The following is a 16803-nucleotide window of genomic DNA, read 5'->3' as shown; positions in this document are numbered from 1 at the left end:
ACATCAGACATAGAACTAGCTGGTTTGTCATGGTTTTGTATGTTTTCTGATTCCCAACTTTCTTCATGGCCTGAAACACAAAAACAATTCACGCATTTAATGTATACTAAATATTATCCTCCACTCCATACCTTAAACACAAGAGCTACATTAATAAGTTACCTATTTCGTCAGTAGGCTCAGAAACATCTCGTTCATCAAGGTTATGTACTCTCTTTATTGGCAAAATTTCTTCAAGAACTGAAACACGATAATTATTCACGCCATTAATGTATTATAAATATAACCTTCCCCCACACCTAAGACACAACAGCAAGGTACATTAATAAATCACATGTTTAGCCAGTTGTCACAATAACATTGCATAAACATTGCGTTCGTCTAAGTTATAAGCTCTGTTTTTGTCCGAATTTCTTTATTAACTGAAACACAATAACAATTCACACGATTAATGTATGTTAGATACTATCCTCCACGCGATATAAATTAGACACAACTACATTAATAAGTTACCTTTTTCGTCAGTAGAAACAGAAACGTCTGTTTCATCTAGGTTATGTGCTCTTTTTTTGGTCCGAATTTCTTCATTAACTAGAACACAAAACATATTCGTGTAGTTAATGTAGGTATGCTAGAAATTATCTCCCCCTCTCATCATGTAAGATACAACAGCATTAACTAGTTACCTGTTTTTTTTTTTTTTTTTTTTGCCTTCTGTTAATGACTTCTTGGCAAGTTTCAGTATCTTCATTGATCTTGTAGACATCTTCAATATTATTAACTGTACTTTTCAAATTGTCCTATGTCATTGCAATGAAATAAACAGTATAACAACAGAACATTATACAAGCCTGAAGTGTTGAGTAGATCTTACATATCCATAGAGTTTGAAGTTATGCATAGAGAGTGGAATAGTCCATTCATATTGCAATACATAGAAGTTAATTCGTGTGAGTTTTTAATAAGTTGGATAATCTGATGCCATATTGAATTTTAAATCTTTCTACCACTGTTTTATTTTTATTGTTTGTATGTTTTTTCCAATATTATAAAGTATACATACTTAAAGCTAACAAAAAAAATTGTCCCAGTGAAAAAACAGGTTTACATTAAATTCAGCTGTATAATTTGGCGATATTTCTGTTGGTTTTTTTTTTAGTTTGGCAAATATAGTATAAGTTGACTTGCACTCTTATTTCAGTTTGGCATAAATAGCATAAGTTGACTTGTACTACTATTTCACTTTGGCACGGATAGTATAAGTTGACTTATACTGTTATTCTCAAACTGTATACACATCAATTGACTTATACTCCTGAGATCAAAAGCAACACATTAGACGTTTTGCAGTGCTGACTTATACTACTTAGACCACATGTGCGGAACCTTCCTATGAGTAGCCTGCTGACTTATCTCATTTTCCCCAAAACGTGACTTATACTCTTTTTCCCTGGCACCCTAGATATAATCTTTACTTGGGTTTATGAATATATACAAGTCCTTAGAATTTTTGCTCTGTATTGGTAATGGCACAGCTTTATAAATCTTAAATACAAAATGTTCAACTAATGGAAGTTTAATTATGTAACAACATAGTATATCGTTTCTAATAAATACTTCCAAATTAACCACCTTGAGTATAACACTATCGAGGTTTACTTCTTCTGGGGCTGGTAACTCGAGCCCTTGAGCGTGATCTGTCTGAAATGATTTAAAATACTTAGCAATTTGTTGTAGGGTGATAATATGGGGGTTAAGGATGCCGTTTCCCGCATTAACTACCGCATCTATCAAGACCTCATACTGAAACCTGAGAGACTCTAGTTCCAAGGTTAATGCATATATGTGTTCGTTTAACTTGATTTTTAATCCCTGTCTTTTGATAGCAGCTGACACCCATCTTCTGTTGTTAGTTTCTGCCACTAGCTTTTCTAACCCTTGTTGGAGGGATTTTTGATTGCTATACATATATCTCATAGTTTGATTTACAGTGTATGGTAGACTTGACAATCAACATCTGTTCCTTGCCTAGTTTTAGGAAGTCTAACTGTTCTTTATCTAGTTTAGAAATCTTTTGGCTATAAAACTCAGCATCCTCCTCATCTAATGTTCCAAACAGTACGCGACTTAACTGACCAATGATGTTAAATGGGAATATGCTTCTTTTGCGTCTAGCCTTACCTTCCATTATCTCTGCAATAATTGTCCTTGCTTTAGTGAGGGATTCAATTGTCGTCCTAATCCTATTCATAGTAAGGTTACAAAATGTCTTATTGTTATGTGTATATTCCTCCCTTTTACACAGATTGTTTACCATAAGTACATATCATTTTACATTCTCAAAATTTACATTTATTTGGTGTATGTTTACAAAGTCACTAATCTCCACTCAATGTTATATAATTGTCTCTTTCCTTGATAATACTGTCCAGGAGATTCGAGGATGGGTGACACTTGAATGTCTAAGTGTCCCGCGGTCCGACTTGCACTGTCTCTCACAATAACGAGAATTAACACTCTAGAACATCAAAAATAAGGTTTCAATCGGTTATTGTAAACTTTGATGGCTTTCCTCCCTCTTACCAGGATAGTCACATTAACCCTATTTACATGGACTACTGTATAAGGTCCTATATACTGGCTACACAGTTTCTTTGATATGCCACGTCTCAGTGTCTCGTCATACAATAGCACTTTATCTCCCTTTTCAAAAACATGCTCGTGTACCCTTCTGTCATATTTGATATTATTTTTTTCTTTGGATGCCAACAAATGTTGTCTAGCAATTTTGTAGGTTTCCTGCAGTTTATACTTTAAGTCTTTCAGATAGTCATCATAACAGTACTGGATACCCTCGGGATCTTTCTGTAGGATTCCCGGAATTTTAGGCAACCTCCCAATCATTAATTTGTGTGGAGTAAACCCTTTTGCCTCGTGAGGTGTGGTGTTGTGCACAAAGGTTGCATTGTCTACCCAAATGTCCCAGTCACTTTGGTTGCAAGCTATGTAGTGGCGTAGAAATTCCGCCATTGACCTATGCCATCTTTCTATGGCCCCATTGCTTTGTGGATGGAATGCGCTAGTCTTAATTTTTTTTATTTTTAAGAGTTTGTATACCTGTTGGAACATTTCACTACAGAAGTTGCTACCCTGATCCGTTAGCAATATCTGGGGTATACCAAACTTGAATATTATCTCATTTACGAATGCTGCGGCAACCATCTCTGTTAGTTTGTTCGCCATTGGTACTGCCACCGTGTACTTTGACAATGCGTCTTGAAATGTCAGTATATATTTGTTTCCCATTTCTGTTTCTGTCAAGGGGCCAACAACATCCAAGCTACATTTTTCCCACACGGTTGAGGGTGTATCCGTGATATCTAAGGGTGCCCGAGTGATTTTATTACGTTGGCATGAATCACACTTGCGAATGTATGATTCTATATCCTTTTTCATCCCTTGCCATGTGACATATTGTTTCATCTTGTGTGTACGGTTCATTCCTTGGTGTCCGCCCACTGCAGTGACTTGTTGTTCTTTAATTATATGTCCTGTTATTGCAGGCGGGACTTCTCCTGAATCACTACATTCGTGTTTTTCGGCTTTAATGTGGTATGCTCTACTAAGTGCATCCGCATGGGTTATTGTCTTTCCTGCTCTGTAAATTATGTCGAAAGTAAACTCTGCGAGTTTTAGCCTCCATTTCATAAGGCGTGTACTTGGATCGGTTACATTAAATTTAAATTGCCTTCCTAGTAAGTATGGCCTGAAGTATTTTATGGCCCAAACTATGGCCAACATTTTGCGTTCTGTTGTGGAATAGTTAACCTCCGCCTTGTTGAGGGTCCTACTGGCAAATGCCACTGGTTTGTCCTTACCAATCTCACCTTGTGAGAGGATGGCTCCTACGGCCACCTGACTCGCGTCAGTGGTTAGAATGAATGGTTTGCTAAAGTTGGGATATTGGAGGATAGGTTCCGAAGTGAATAATTTTTTAAGTTGTTTGAATACTCGTTCTTGTTCGCTCCCCCATTCAAAGGGTGTCTCTTTTTTTTACCAACATATACAGCGGCTTTGCCACTTTACTGAAATCTGCAATGAATCGTCTGTAGTAAGAGGCTAGTCCACAAAACATTTTAACTTCTTTGGCTGAGGAGGGTCTTGGATAGTCCCTAACCTTTTCCACTTTTGCGGGGTCGGGTCGAATGCCTGTATCGCTGATAATGTGTCCTAAATATGCTACTTCTGTTCTCAAGAACTCACCTTTAATGGGTTGTAGTTTGAGGTTATGTTCTCGTAAGCGATCAAAGACGTCTTTTAGTCGTGTGTTGTGAATCTCCACCGACTGGCCGTAGATGACGTCATCTAAATAGACTAGACATTTAATACCTATCAGTCCAGTTAATACTGTGTTCATTAATCGTGCGAATGTGGCTGGGGCTCCCTTAAATCCGAACATCATTCTCTTCATTTCATAGTGACTGTTAGGTGTGCTGAAGGCTGTTTTGGGGCAGTCTTCTTCGGCTATCTTTACCTGTAAATATCCGCTATATAAGTCTAATGTGGAGAAGTATTTCGACTGTCCTAGACTATCTAATATCTCTGCGATGGAAGGAAGGGGGTGTGAATCCCCTATCGACAAGGAGTTCAGCTTGAGCAAATCTAAGCAAACATGCCACGATGGGTTACCCCTTGAGTCTGCATTTTTGGGAACAACTAATATGGGAGCATTCCATGGGCTTCTGGTAGGTACGATTATATTGTCTTCGAGCATCTATTTCACCTGTCGGTTTACCTCTTTTTTGTGTATTTGTGGGATACGATAAGGCCTGACTGCCACAGGTACACAATTTTCTACTGTGGGGATCCTATGTTCTGTGACATTGGTAAATGTTGGTTTGTCCTCTGGTAGGTGGAATATATTATATTCCCTACATAATTTCAGTAACCCTTCCTTTTCAGTAGTATGGAGATGTTCTAACCTTAATATGTTAGTGAGAGCTTGATTTCTGTCTGTGCTTCCCTTCGTCACCTCAAGTACTTTTTGCTCTTGGGATAAATTTTTTATAGTAAGGGGTGGCACCTCGACCTGAGTGTCATATTCAGTAGTATTTATGATTGTACAAATACTTTTCCCCATCTTACTTTCCGTTAAACATTCCCCAATAAAGATTCCATTTGCTAGCGCTTGTCTGGAAATAAAACCGACACCATCATTCGTCGTATTTATCTGTACAATTTTTTCACACCTCGCAGGCAAAGAGAGGTTAGTAGCTTCCCTCTGTATATCGAACTGAACAAACTCCCCTATTATCCATGCCCCATCCTTACCGTAATCGATAAGTGTTCTTGTGGCGGACAAAAAGTCTTTTCCTAGGATACATTCATGGGGTCACTGTCTGAACAAGTGACACTCCTGTCTTATGTTCTTTTGTCTTACTTTAATGTTCATGACCACTGTCCCTTCTGTGGTTATTAACCTGGTGGCTAGCCCACTCAGTTTCGTTGCCCTGTCCTTGTTTTTCTGACCTTTTATTTTGATACTCACGAGGATCTCTCGTACTAGGGTTATGTCTGATCCGGTGTCTAACAAACATTCTACCCTCCTACCAATTTCTTCTATGAATAAGAAAACAATACCCGTCTTTGTTTTTGGTGGCCCTATCACAGTCTTATCTTGAAAGGTTTTGCAGCTGGTGAGTCGGCATTGTCGGGAGGCACTGTATTACTGCTCTACCTGCCCCCGGTGTTGTTTCCCGATCCGTTAATGATGTTTCTGTGGGAAGGAGTATAACTTTTGGCTTGGTAGGCAGTGTTGGCATCTTTGTTGGGATATCGGGGATTGTTCAGTGTGTGTTCTTGGTCTCGATTTCCACCTTGCCCGAAGGGGCGTTGGAACCTACCACTGCCGTTGGCTTTGGATCTGTTCCGACAATATCTGGCATAGTGTCCCGGGAGTCCACACATAAAATATGTGCGTTTGTTTCCCTGACCATGCTCCTAATGTGTTTTCATTCCAAACCTCTTATTGCCCAGACTGTCGGGATCTCTGGTTTCCCCTAGGTTAACTCGCCCTTCACTGGTCTGCATGTTTCTAGGTCCTCTCTGTAAGAAACAGTCTTTATACTGGTGTCCCTTTTTCCCACAATTAGTACACGAAGGTCTGTTTTCCCTGGCCCTATCTTCTCCCATAATTTTAGACGTTTGTCTACTCCTGTTTGAAAGTATGTTGGACTCTTCTTCTAATGCAGCTTCTGCCGCGAGCCCTAGTGTGTCCCCTTACTCCTGATGATGGTTTGGATACGTTCGTTAGTTAGCCCTTGTATAAAACATGCTCGTGCCAAGTGCTGAACTAAAGCTAAGGCACAGGCTGCGTGTACGGTGGTACACACTCTCAATGTGAATTCCTTCATGTCTGTGACCATTGTGTCAACCCTACTTCCCCAGTGGGCGACCCCTTCACTGAGCCCTGGCCTTGCACTAAACAGTTGACATGCATAGTAGTTTATGGTCCGCTTAACTGCGTAATTCTCTTCCAAAATCTCATTAACATCACCCCATGTTCCTTTACGTTCGCGTGTCAGTATTTTAGATTTGGAATGCCCCACAATTTTTTATTTATCAAACTTCAATAATATGTCATGTTTAGCAAGGTGGACCAACTCAGTCACGGTGTCTACGTTATCTATAAATTCTCGCAACCTACTCTTATTTCTATCAAAAGGTTGCATTATTAATTTAAGTGCTGATGTGACGGGGATGTACTGGTCTCCAGCCTCACTTGATTCGTTACTATCCGTCATGGTGTACTTTTGTATGGGGAGACTGAGCTCAGGTACAACACCCTATGATTGACCTTATACAGACTGTAGTTCACGAATTTACCTCATAGGTTAATGCACTAGCATGAGCACTGCCTTAGTGAGCCTACTGCTCTACTAACCTTATCATCTTGGTTCTTAGTTGTGTGATGCGGCGGTAGTTCCGTGTGTTGCTTTGTTGTTGTGTTGCCCGGATGCGTTGCTTTTGCTGGTTTCTTCAGGTACCGCTGTCTTCTCACGAGCTGGCCCCGTTTGTAGTTGTTGGCAGCGCGGGCTGGTCAAGAACAGGCTGACGTAGGCTGACCTCTTCTGTCTCCGTCGTATCTCGTGTGGTCTCCACACAGTCCTCGGTTCCGTTCTCTACACACCCTGACACCGGCGATGGCTTCTGATGCAGTTGCTGGTTTCTGATGCTGCACGATCTACTCACACTTGTAACCAGTTATCTTGTCATTTACCATCATCCCACATCTGACACCAAATATGTGCTATCCCGAGCAGCTGGGAAGACGCATATAGTCCATCCTTGCTTGAATATAATGTGGGGGTGTGATAATTAAGTGCAATAACACAATATGACAATTAATGCCGGTAGTGAGGTCGTTTTATTGAACAGTTCTGTATACAATATCACTCGGACACACTGTACGTCTTGCTGCGGACTTAACACGTTCATATAAGCAGTTCACACCGTACGAACGTCGCACGCTGCCTGGGATGCGTTACAGCGATTCCCCTAAAATGTGGTCCACACGTTTCCTGGATCGAACACCTTTAATGAGCTGTCTTACCACGATGCTCCAAGAGGTGTTTATCAGCCATGGGATGTCTTACCATGATTCCCCTAGTGGCTGCTGCTCCCGGCACTGCCGGGAGAACTCTGTTAAACTAGCCGATGTGCTTTCTGATATAGGTGGCACAGGGGTGCCCCCTGTCCCTTACTTGAGGGCCGTGTGACCAAGCATGTGTGTGCAATGCCTCCCAGGGTTCGTGTGCAACGACCCCCACCAAGTTCCACTGATACTTCCCCTGCCTCGTGAGGGGAGTTGACCCTTGACCTCTGCGGCGTTATGTTCTGTCTTTACAAGCTGTTATGGAGATACATTCTGATATTACACGATACATTACAAGATACATTCTGATATTACATCTTACTTCTTGAAATAGTTTGGATTCTTTTGATATTCAAGCCTTGCATAAAGCAAGCGCGAGCTAAATGCTGAATAAATGAAGCTGCTCCTACTTCTTGTGGCCCTATACAAACCCTCGTGGCGGCCTCCTTTAAATCTGTTACCAATGTATCAACTCTGCTTCCCCAATTTGCATCCGATTCCAAATTACCCTGGCGAGCATTAAAAAGTTGACAGGCGTAATAATCGATGTACCTGTGTAATGAGTAGTTCTCCTCTAGTATTTATTTAACATCATCCCTGTGATTAGTTCGTTCCCTTACTAAATGTTTTGCTTTTGCATCTCCCACTATTTTAGACTTGACAAAATTTTAGCAGTATGTCATGTTTTACCGGGTTTACTATCTGTGTCAACATTATCGAGAAATTCCTTCAATTTATTCTTATTTCTGTCGCATGGTTGACTTATTAACTTTAAAGCACTACTTATTAAAATAAACTGGTCACCGTCTTCACTCCGTTCTGTGCTGTCTGCCATGTTGATTCAATTACACGTCCTCAAATTATGAATATTCCTAACTTTTATTACACATTACTGTGTTAACCTATAATGTTCTGTACCTTATAATACTACTTAGTTGACTCATGTTGTGACTGTCAGCATTGGCGAAGAACTTACTTGCTTGTATAATTGGAACTTTCACCATATGCGTTGAACTCCATACTGCAATCTTTGATATTGATGACTGGTGCGGTGACAGGTGTCTCAATTGTTATGGCTTGTGCGTCTGCAGGCTCGTTGACTGATGATATTCTTCTTTCGTTGTTTCGTAAATCTTAACTTCGTAGACTCTTTGGCTCTTCTTTCTTTGGACGTATCTCGTACCACAGTTATTACCAAATGATAATCTTCTTTCGACGTTTCGTAGATTCAAATGCCTTGGTTATGTCGAGAGACGCCAAGTACACCGGCCGGTGGTTGCGTCTGGCATGTCCGAGAACGAAGTCCAAAAGCCATCCACAGATCTAAATGCTTTCTGGCGTGGATCCAACAGAATGCACCTGGACATCCTGTTGGCCATCACCTTGTGAAAGCAGCGGACCACTACAGAGGAAACAGTTATCGGACAAAACTCTTCAGGATTACAAGCACCATCCGTCTTGGGGATGAGGGTGGTACGATACTCGAGGAGGTAATCCGGGAGTCGACCACATAGCATAGATATGTGTATATGCATGCCCAAACATTGGACGGCACCTTCCTGAAGTCCTTACTTGATAAGGAATCTGGGTCCAGCGCTGACCCAAGAGGCAGAAGAGCGAGCTAAACCTCTCTTGCAGTCACTGGGTCCCATAGCTCTGTTTTCTCGACCGTATGACCTCTCTGACCAGGAGTACAAGACACTTCCGAGCGCAACACTTTCTCCCAGATAGGCACCATAAGTTCTTTAGGTGGTGCTGACTCTGTGCACATGTACCTCAAGAGATCACACAAGCACGTGTTCCGATTGCGCTTCCACGGCCTCTGGACTCTACTATAATCCGCCTGCCTGAGTCTGCGCCTAGACACTTTGTCTTGAGATGGAAGTGACACCCTAGCCAGGTTTGGGGTCAGGGGCTTCCAAAAGAACTCGCGGAGAAATCCACTGATCTCCTGGTGCAGGCGTTCTCTTGACCAGTCGTCAATCGACCGAATAATGGAATTCAGCCGATCATCAACCGGGCACATCACCCAGCCCACGCTCATCGGATTCCCCACCACTTGGTTCACCGGTTCCCAGCGCTACCGGGAAGGTTCAGGCTCCACAGTGGCTATTTGGTAGGGACCAGCACATTTCCCTGAATCCGACAATGCACCCTTAGCATGCAGGACCAGTTCCTTGTACTGATCCAACCTCCTGTGGCTCTTAATTGAATCAAGGGTCCTGTGCGGCAGAACTAACTACATAGTCCGGCAGAATTGAGGTATGGGTTGGAAAAGTGGTCTATAGTTTTGTTTTTTGTCTTAAATGAAATATTATTATGTCTAGTAACAGGAAATTCCGGGTGACATCGGATATATGTTAAGTATTTTAAGATATTCAAGATGGTGGCCAATATGGTGTTATATTTTCAAAAATTGCAATACAAACATATTATGGTAAGTTTTGGTAACAAAATGCATGTTTTCAAGGGTGCTGAATCAAAATATGTGTTTAGATATCGTGAAACATTTTATTTAATTACATATTCAACATGTGTTCCAGTTTTTTTAAATTTATGCCTAATGACATGTGAATAGTAGTATAAAATGTAACTCTTCCAGTTGCTGTGGCATGAACATTTTTTTTTGTGGATCATGCATGATGGAAGGAATTGGCTAATACTTTTTTATTGTTGCAGGTGTCATGTGAAGTAATACATAGAAGAAAATGACAGAAAAATGCCTGTTTGACTGGAAATTTAATTGTGAAAACTACAATGAAAGACTTATTGAAAGTGGTGATAAAATAATTTAGACTATTATAAAATGCAGTTAAGTATACAACGGTGATCTCTACAATGTGCTAGAAGAAAAAATAACTGTAACAAGCGAATTGACTGTGAAGTGTCACAAGAGTTGTGTATCAACTTACTGTTCAGCGACACAGCTGGAACGACATCGCAAGAGTAAGCGCCAAGAAGAAGTGTCCTTGAGATCTCCAAAAAGAACAAGGAAAAATGAAAACACTTATTCTCATTTAAAGAACATTGCATTTTTTCCTCTGAAGAATGCAAAGTCTCGAAGGATGAAATAAATCTATCACGTTGGAGACCAGCCTATATCTGTAAAGAGGCTAATGTGGGTGGCTTAAAAATGTAATTCGAAGATTCTGTTCTTCAAGTGTGAAATACGAAAAGATGAATGGGCGTATAGTGCACGCATACGTGTTTTGGGATAACTGAGTGACCTTCATGCTGCAGATGCAAGATATCATGTTAACTGTAGATCAAACTTTGTCACCAAAATCTATTAGTTGGCTACAAGGACAGAAAACAGTGAAGGTGAAAATGATGCGGCATTAGATTTTGTCATCAATGAAGTGACTAGTAACAGATCAACAATGTGGACATCTGTAGAACTGTATGAAATATATGGAGGGAGTGAACTCTCAAGAAAACTTCTAACCAAAGCAATATCAGCGAAGTTGGAAGTGATATTGTTGTCCTCAGTTCTCCGGGTGTTGCCAACATTATTATTTTTAAAAATACAGCAAGACAAGTTCTAAAATTTGTGGACAGCGAAGAAGATGATATTGAAAATGCCATTCCAATGTTAAGCAAAACAACCACAGAAATACAATCACTTCCAAAGAAAAGCACGAATTACAGAAGTACCATCAATATATACATTGCTTCAGAGCAAGTCAGTAATACTCTAATGAAGTTGCTATGTAGTATTTCTGAAAAACTGAACAATTCACTGCCTGCAGTTTTGATTGATAATATTGTTACAAGTACAAAAATAACTTCCAAACTAATCTGCAAATAGCCTTAGGCATAGTCCTTCGTGACACGAAGTATCTTATACAGCTGATGCACAAGTTTGGAATCACATTTTCTTATAATGAAGTGTTGAGGTTCAAGAAATCAGCAGCCACAGCAGTTGTAGAATATGCCAAGAAGTCTGGACTTTTTGATGCAGTAGATGGCATGGTGCAAGTTGTCGCAGATAATTTTGATGCTGAAATTTCATCACAAAATGGTAAAAGTAACACCCACTCACTCGCAGTAGGTACTTCTAGCCCAAGAAGAATCAGCGGAATCTTATAATAAGAATTCTACAGAGACTTTTAAGCGCATATCGAAAACTGATATGGTAAAAAATATAAAGTACGATGTTCCAATTTACCGATTTAATGGCCCAAAAAAAATCATGCCTCAGAAGGAAGCACAGACATCAGTGTTACCTTTAAAACTTCTTTGTCATAAGACAATAGCCAGTGTAAGAGCTGGAGCACTTGATTTTCAGTTTATGAAAGAGGTAACTACTAACTCAGAGTGTCCTGAATTAAATGGATACAGCACATCTTTATGCCGGAAACAAGGTCACAAAGTAAAAAATAGAACTAGACGAGTATATCTCCCCCTTATTGACATGATACCTTCCGATCCGGATACCATCTTCACTGCTTTGAATCGATGCCAAGAGCCTGTGCATTAAAATGGTCAGAAGTTTGTTGTTTGTACATTTGACTTGCAGCTGTATCGTGTTGCGGTACATATAAATTGGGCATTACAGAGCATTTTCAGAATGTAATTCTTAAACTTGGTGGCATGCACACTTTGATGTCCTTTTGTGGATCAATAGGTACTTTGATAGAAGGAAGTGGGCATGTAGAATTTTTAAGTGATCTTTTCGCTGGTTTACTAAAAATGATGTTGGGGAAAAAGTTCCCACAGAATGTCCGAGCTCTTCGCCTACTAGCTGGAGAGATTTTAAGACATACAGTTAGAGAATAATGTCGCAAGCAAAAATCAGCTGTTTATTGTTCTCAGTGAACTTGCATCAAAAAGCAGAACGAGTAAACTATGGGTTGATATACTAATCAAACCAGTGTTCATTATGATGAAGTTTGTAAGAGCTGAAAGAGAAGCATTAAGAGAAATGCCACCTTACTTTTTTTCTGCTGGCCATGTACACTACGCAAGGTATGCTACATAATACCTTCGGTCAATGATTGCACTGCTTGCAGAAGTTCGTCAATACTTTATGGAAGGCCAGCATGTAATGAGACACAACCCGGGTGTATGGAACGGTATTTGGAGTGACATGTATATAGAGACTACTTTTATGAAGTATGGGCATGGTAAAGGAGGAATCATTGGGATTTCCTTAAAGCCAGAAACTCTTAAAACCTGGGCTTTAAGTCTACATATATCATGTCAGTTAGAAAATTCCTTGTTTGATATGAGTAGTTAGGTTATGCCGATGCGGGGACAGAGGATTGAGGATAAGGATTCAGGATTCATGACCTTTGACTCCTGACGTCACTGTTATGACCTTTGACCGATGACATCATCATAGATTTCCTGGAAATTTCCCGATTTTCCGCCAATTTTCCTCAAAATTTCCCGTTTTCCCCTATAAATTTCCCTTTTTTCCATATAAATTTCCCATTTTCCTACAAAATTTCCCTACAAAATTTCCCTATCCCCGAAATTTTCTAACCATCCGCAAATCTCCGGATAGTGGGTTGGTATCCCCCTTACCTACCCATATCCGGATCTTGGTATATGTCATTTCCGGCCACCATTTTGAATTCTAGAACTTTCTACCATTTTGTTTTCCAGTATTTAATATTATGAAGTCATAGCCGCCATTTTAATCACACCTGTTGCAATTTTCGTTACGATCGCCATCTTTGTTTATGACATCACAACAGTCATTTGTTTTCGTCTGCTGAAGGCCGCCATTTTGGATGTTGTTACTATCGCCATCTTGATTTTTTTTCTTCTGTGCTGGGGGCCGCCATCTTGATTTCACATTATGTTCTGCCATCTTGGATTTCCCCATCTGTTTCTGATGTTTGTTCCTAGAGAGCATCACCATCGCTCTATTCATACACATAAGGTCGATATTTTATTACATACCAATGTTATTATGATCCTTATCAATATATTAAAATATTTTTTTTTTATACAAAATACATTCGGAACTGCTGAGATTCGAACCATCACACAGCTCTGACCTTTAGGTTGGAAAACATACGCTTTTAACCGCTCGGCTATCAAGACAATTACCGATCTAAGAATTAAATAAGGTATATATATAAAACATTAACACACACACATATTCGGACTTGTAATATTTTTATTGAAAGTAATAATAGCATCATCTTTTCGAGAATTATAAGACATATATATTTTTATTATTGTTTCAATACTCGCTACCAGGAGCACTAGTGTCTAGCAGAGTGCGGCCGCCATCTTGTTTTCCGTATTCGCTACCAGGAGCGCTAGTGTCTATCAGTGTGTGCAGCGGCCATCTTGTTTTCAATATTCGCTACCAGGAGCGCTAGTGTATAACGGAGTACAGCAACAATCTTGTTTTCAATATTCGCTACCAGGTGCGCTAATGTCTAGACAAGTGCAGCCGCCATCTTGTTTTCAATATTCACTACTAGGAGCGCTAGTATCACTTAGTACACACATTAACTGCCAGAGGGCTTCATATTAGTTTGATTCTGCCCTGCTGGAGTGTAGTGCTGTCTTGACCTATACATCTTAAATATGTCCCTAACCTTGAACTTTCCACTATATTGGATTATAGCATTTATGTTCGCCATCTTGTCGCCAACACTATCTTGGCATCATCACATTTCACATTACTGTCAACACCCTGAACTTCCTGCCATCTTGGACTATATCATCACATTTGACCTATAACATATCCACACCGCCGCCATCTTAGATTTTGTTATCACCCACTTTAATCTTGACCACCAACATATTGTATTATCATCTCATGTATGCACCCGCCATACTTGATTATATAATCATACTAACTTTCATCCTCTACTAGAGTATGTAGATTAATTATTCGTAATGAGCATCACATGATTATCCCAAACACTAAGATAAAAAAAAATGTATTACAATTAAACTTATCACAGTTCATATACCAAAGTCATACCGTAGACTTGTGCACTGTAGCACTCTACTCAAACTGACTTACATAGCTTATGTTTTCTTTACATGCTTTCATTTGCGCTTACAATTTCTTTACGTTCTTTCATTTGCGCTTACATTTTCTAAACACGCTTTCACTTGCGACTACAAGTTCCTTGAGAGCTTTCCTTTACACTTATGTTTTCTTTGAGTGTTTTAAGGTTCGCTTATGTTTTCTTTACATGCATTCCTTTGCGCTTACATTTTCTTTATATCGTAACTGAGTATCTCATGTAAACAATATTTAAGTATCCATGTATATATATATTAGTAATCTTAATAGCAAATGTTATGGTCATGCATGCATCCTTATTTTTATAGTTGTCACCATAAAGTAAGCAGGATAAATTAAGGGAAATAAAAATACATAGTATACATGAAAAAAATTTATTTTATTTATAAAGTTTATTATATATTATATACACAGTATTTTACATAAAGATATATACATCTATTTATCTAGTGGGTCGAAATGACTAATTCTCAGCTCCAAACGGTTCACCGAAGTCAGCGTCCAACCAGATCCTTTACCCATATATTCTTCTTCTTCCTTGCAGAGTTTTTCGATACTCTGTTTAACTGACTGCTTCACGTCGTTTGAAGTATAAATTGCAGCAGCCGATGTCTTGAAAGCACGCTTGCTCACTCGATTCTCGTGCGGCTCCGGTTTACCATATAGACAATCCAACCATAAGTTATATTTTAAAGGCCTATGCGATGCTGTATCATCCATAAGCTGTTGTATTATATTCTGTTCAATATCACTCAGAAAAGTGCAAATATCTTTGGCCTCATTAAAAGTATTTAGATAGTAATAGTCTTTCAGAACTCCTCCAAATGCAGATTGTGCCAAGTAAAATCCATTAACATTTGTCTGTAACTGACCAAGCACAGTGTTAGATTTATGTCAAGATGAGGATGCGGGTGGTTGTTTCTGCTGATCTTCTTTAATGCTGGAGCCCGTACGCATGGGTACCTCTAGTTTAAATTGAGGAGTCGTGACGTTCACATGCTGTTCTACAGGCAAGCGGTCTTCACCTCTGCATATCTTCATATTTCTTTTCAAATCATCGTTGCGAGTAAATGTCTTCTGACATTCATTACAGAAAACAATAGTGCGAGATGGATTCTTCACACAATTACTCTTCTCATGACGTCTCATGTTGGAGCTCGTTGAAAAGATCATATTACAGTGCGGACACTGTTGCTTCAATGAAGATTCTTGCTTCATACTGGATTTCGAAGAACTAGGCGTAGGATCCATACACTCCCCAGATGTCTTTGTTGTTAAACAAGAAAGAGAGCTCCCAAGCGATGTTCACTCTTCAGAGTCAGGATGACAACTAAGCTACTAATTCCGTCCACATCCCTACATATAAAGCTAACCACTACCACCACTACAGCACTCTCCACATCATCAACATGTTTACTTAGGACTCAGCTTACATAGGGTCTCTCTCTTTCTTCTACTTCCAAATCATTCAACTATCCTAGAATTCTTGAAACTATCTAGAAAAAGCAGATTCATAACCTGACCAATGTAATCACGAGATCATTCTTTGTATTGTAAACACAACTAAAATACATCTTCTCCATCTGTCATGATATATTTTTTAATAAAAGGCCTCACATCCTCTTAAATATTAACATCTGTACCTATAGGACTATCCACGCCTCATTTAATTTCAAAACTCCCAGCCACTATATCTACGCGGAACCATAAATCATTAATGCTATTCCAACTCACACTCTTACGCCAGCATATTTCTGTAATATTATCCACTATATTTTTCGTAAAGTTCCCATTCCAACCTAACCTACTAAGATAATACTTAGTTATATAATGTTATCTTGTATTCTATCTCATTACAGCAGTCAAAGTCGTAATCGGACATAAATAATTGCCTCCACTCTAATCATTATTCCTAAGCATCCAGAATATAATATTATCAAGTATCAGCCAATCATCATCAAACTACTTAATAGATATAATTCCATAATATTTACCATATGCATACATCATAGTAAATATATATAACATAGATCCACCCAGCAATGCAAAATGAACATCACTCAAAATACACTTTTTTTTTAATAGCATACATTACTATTCCTTAGCCCACAGTACATAACACATTTATCAGCTTACACACTTTTTTTAA

This window comes from Bacillus rossius, chromosome 11, assembly GCF_032445375.1.
Source record: "Bacillus rossius redtenbacheri isolate Brsri chromosome 11, Brsri_v3, whole genome shotgun sequence".
NCBI classification, from domain to species: domain Eukaryota; kingdom Metazoa; phylum Arthropoda; class Insecta; order Phasmatodea; family Bacillidae; genus Bacillus; species Bacillus rossius.
The sequence above is the reverse complement of the archived record's forward strand: the minus strand, read 5'-3'. Positions refer to the sequence as shown.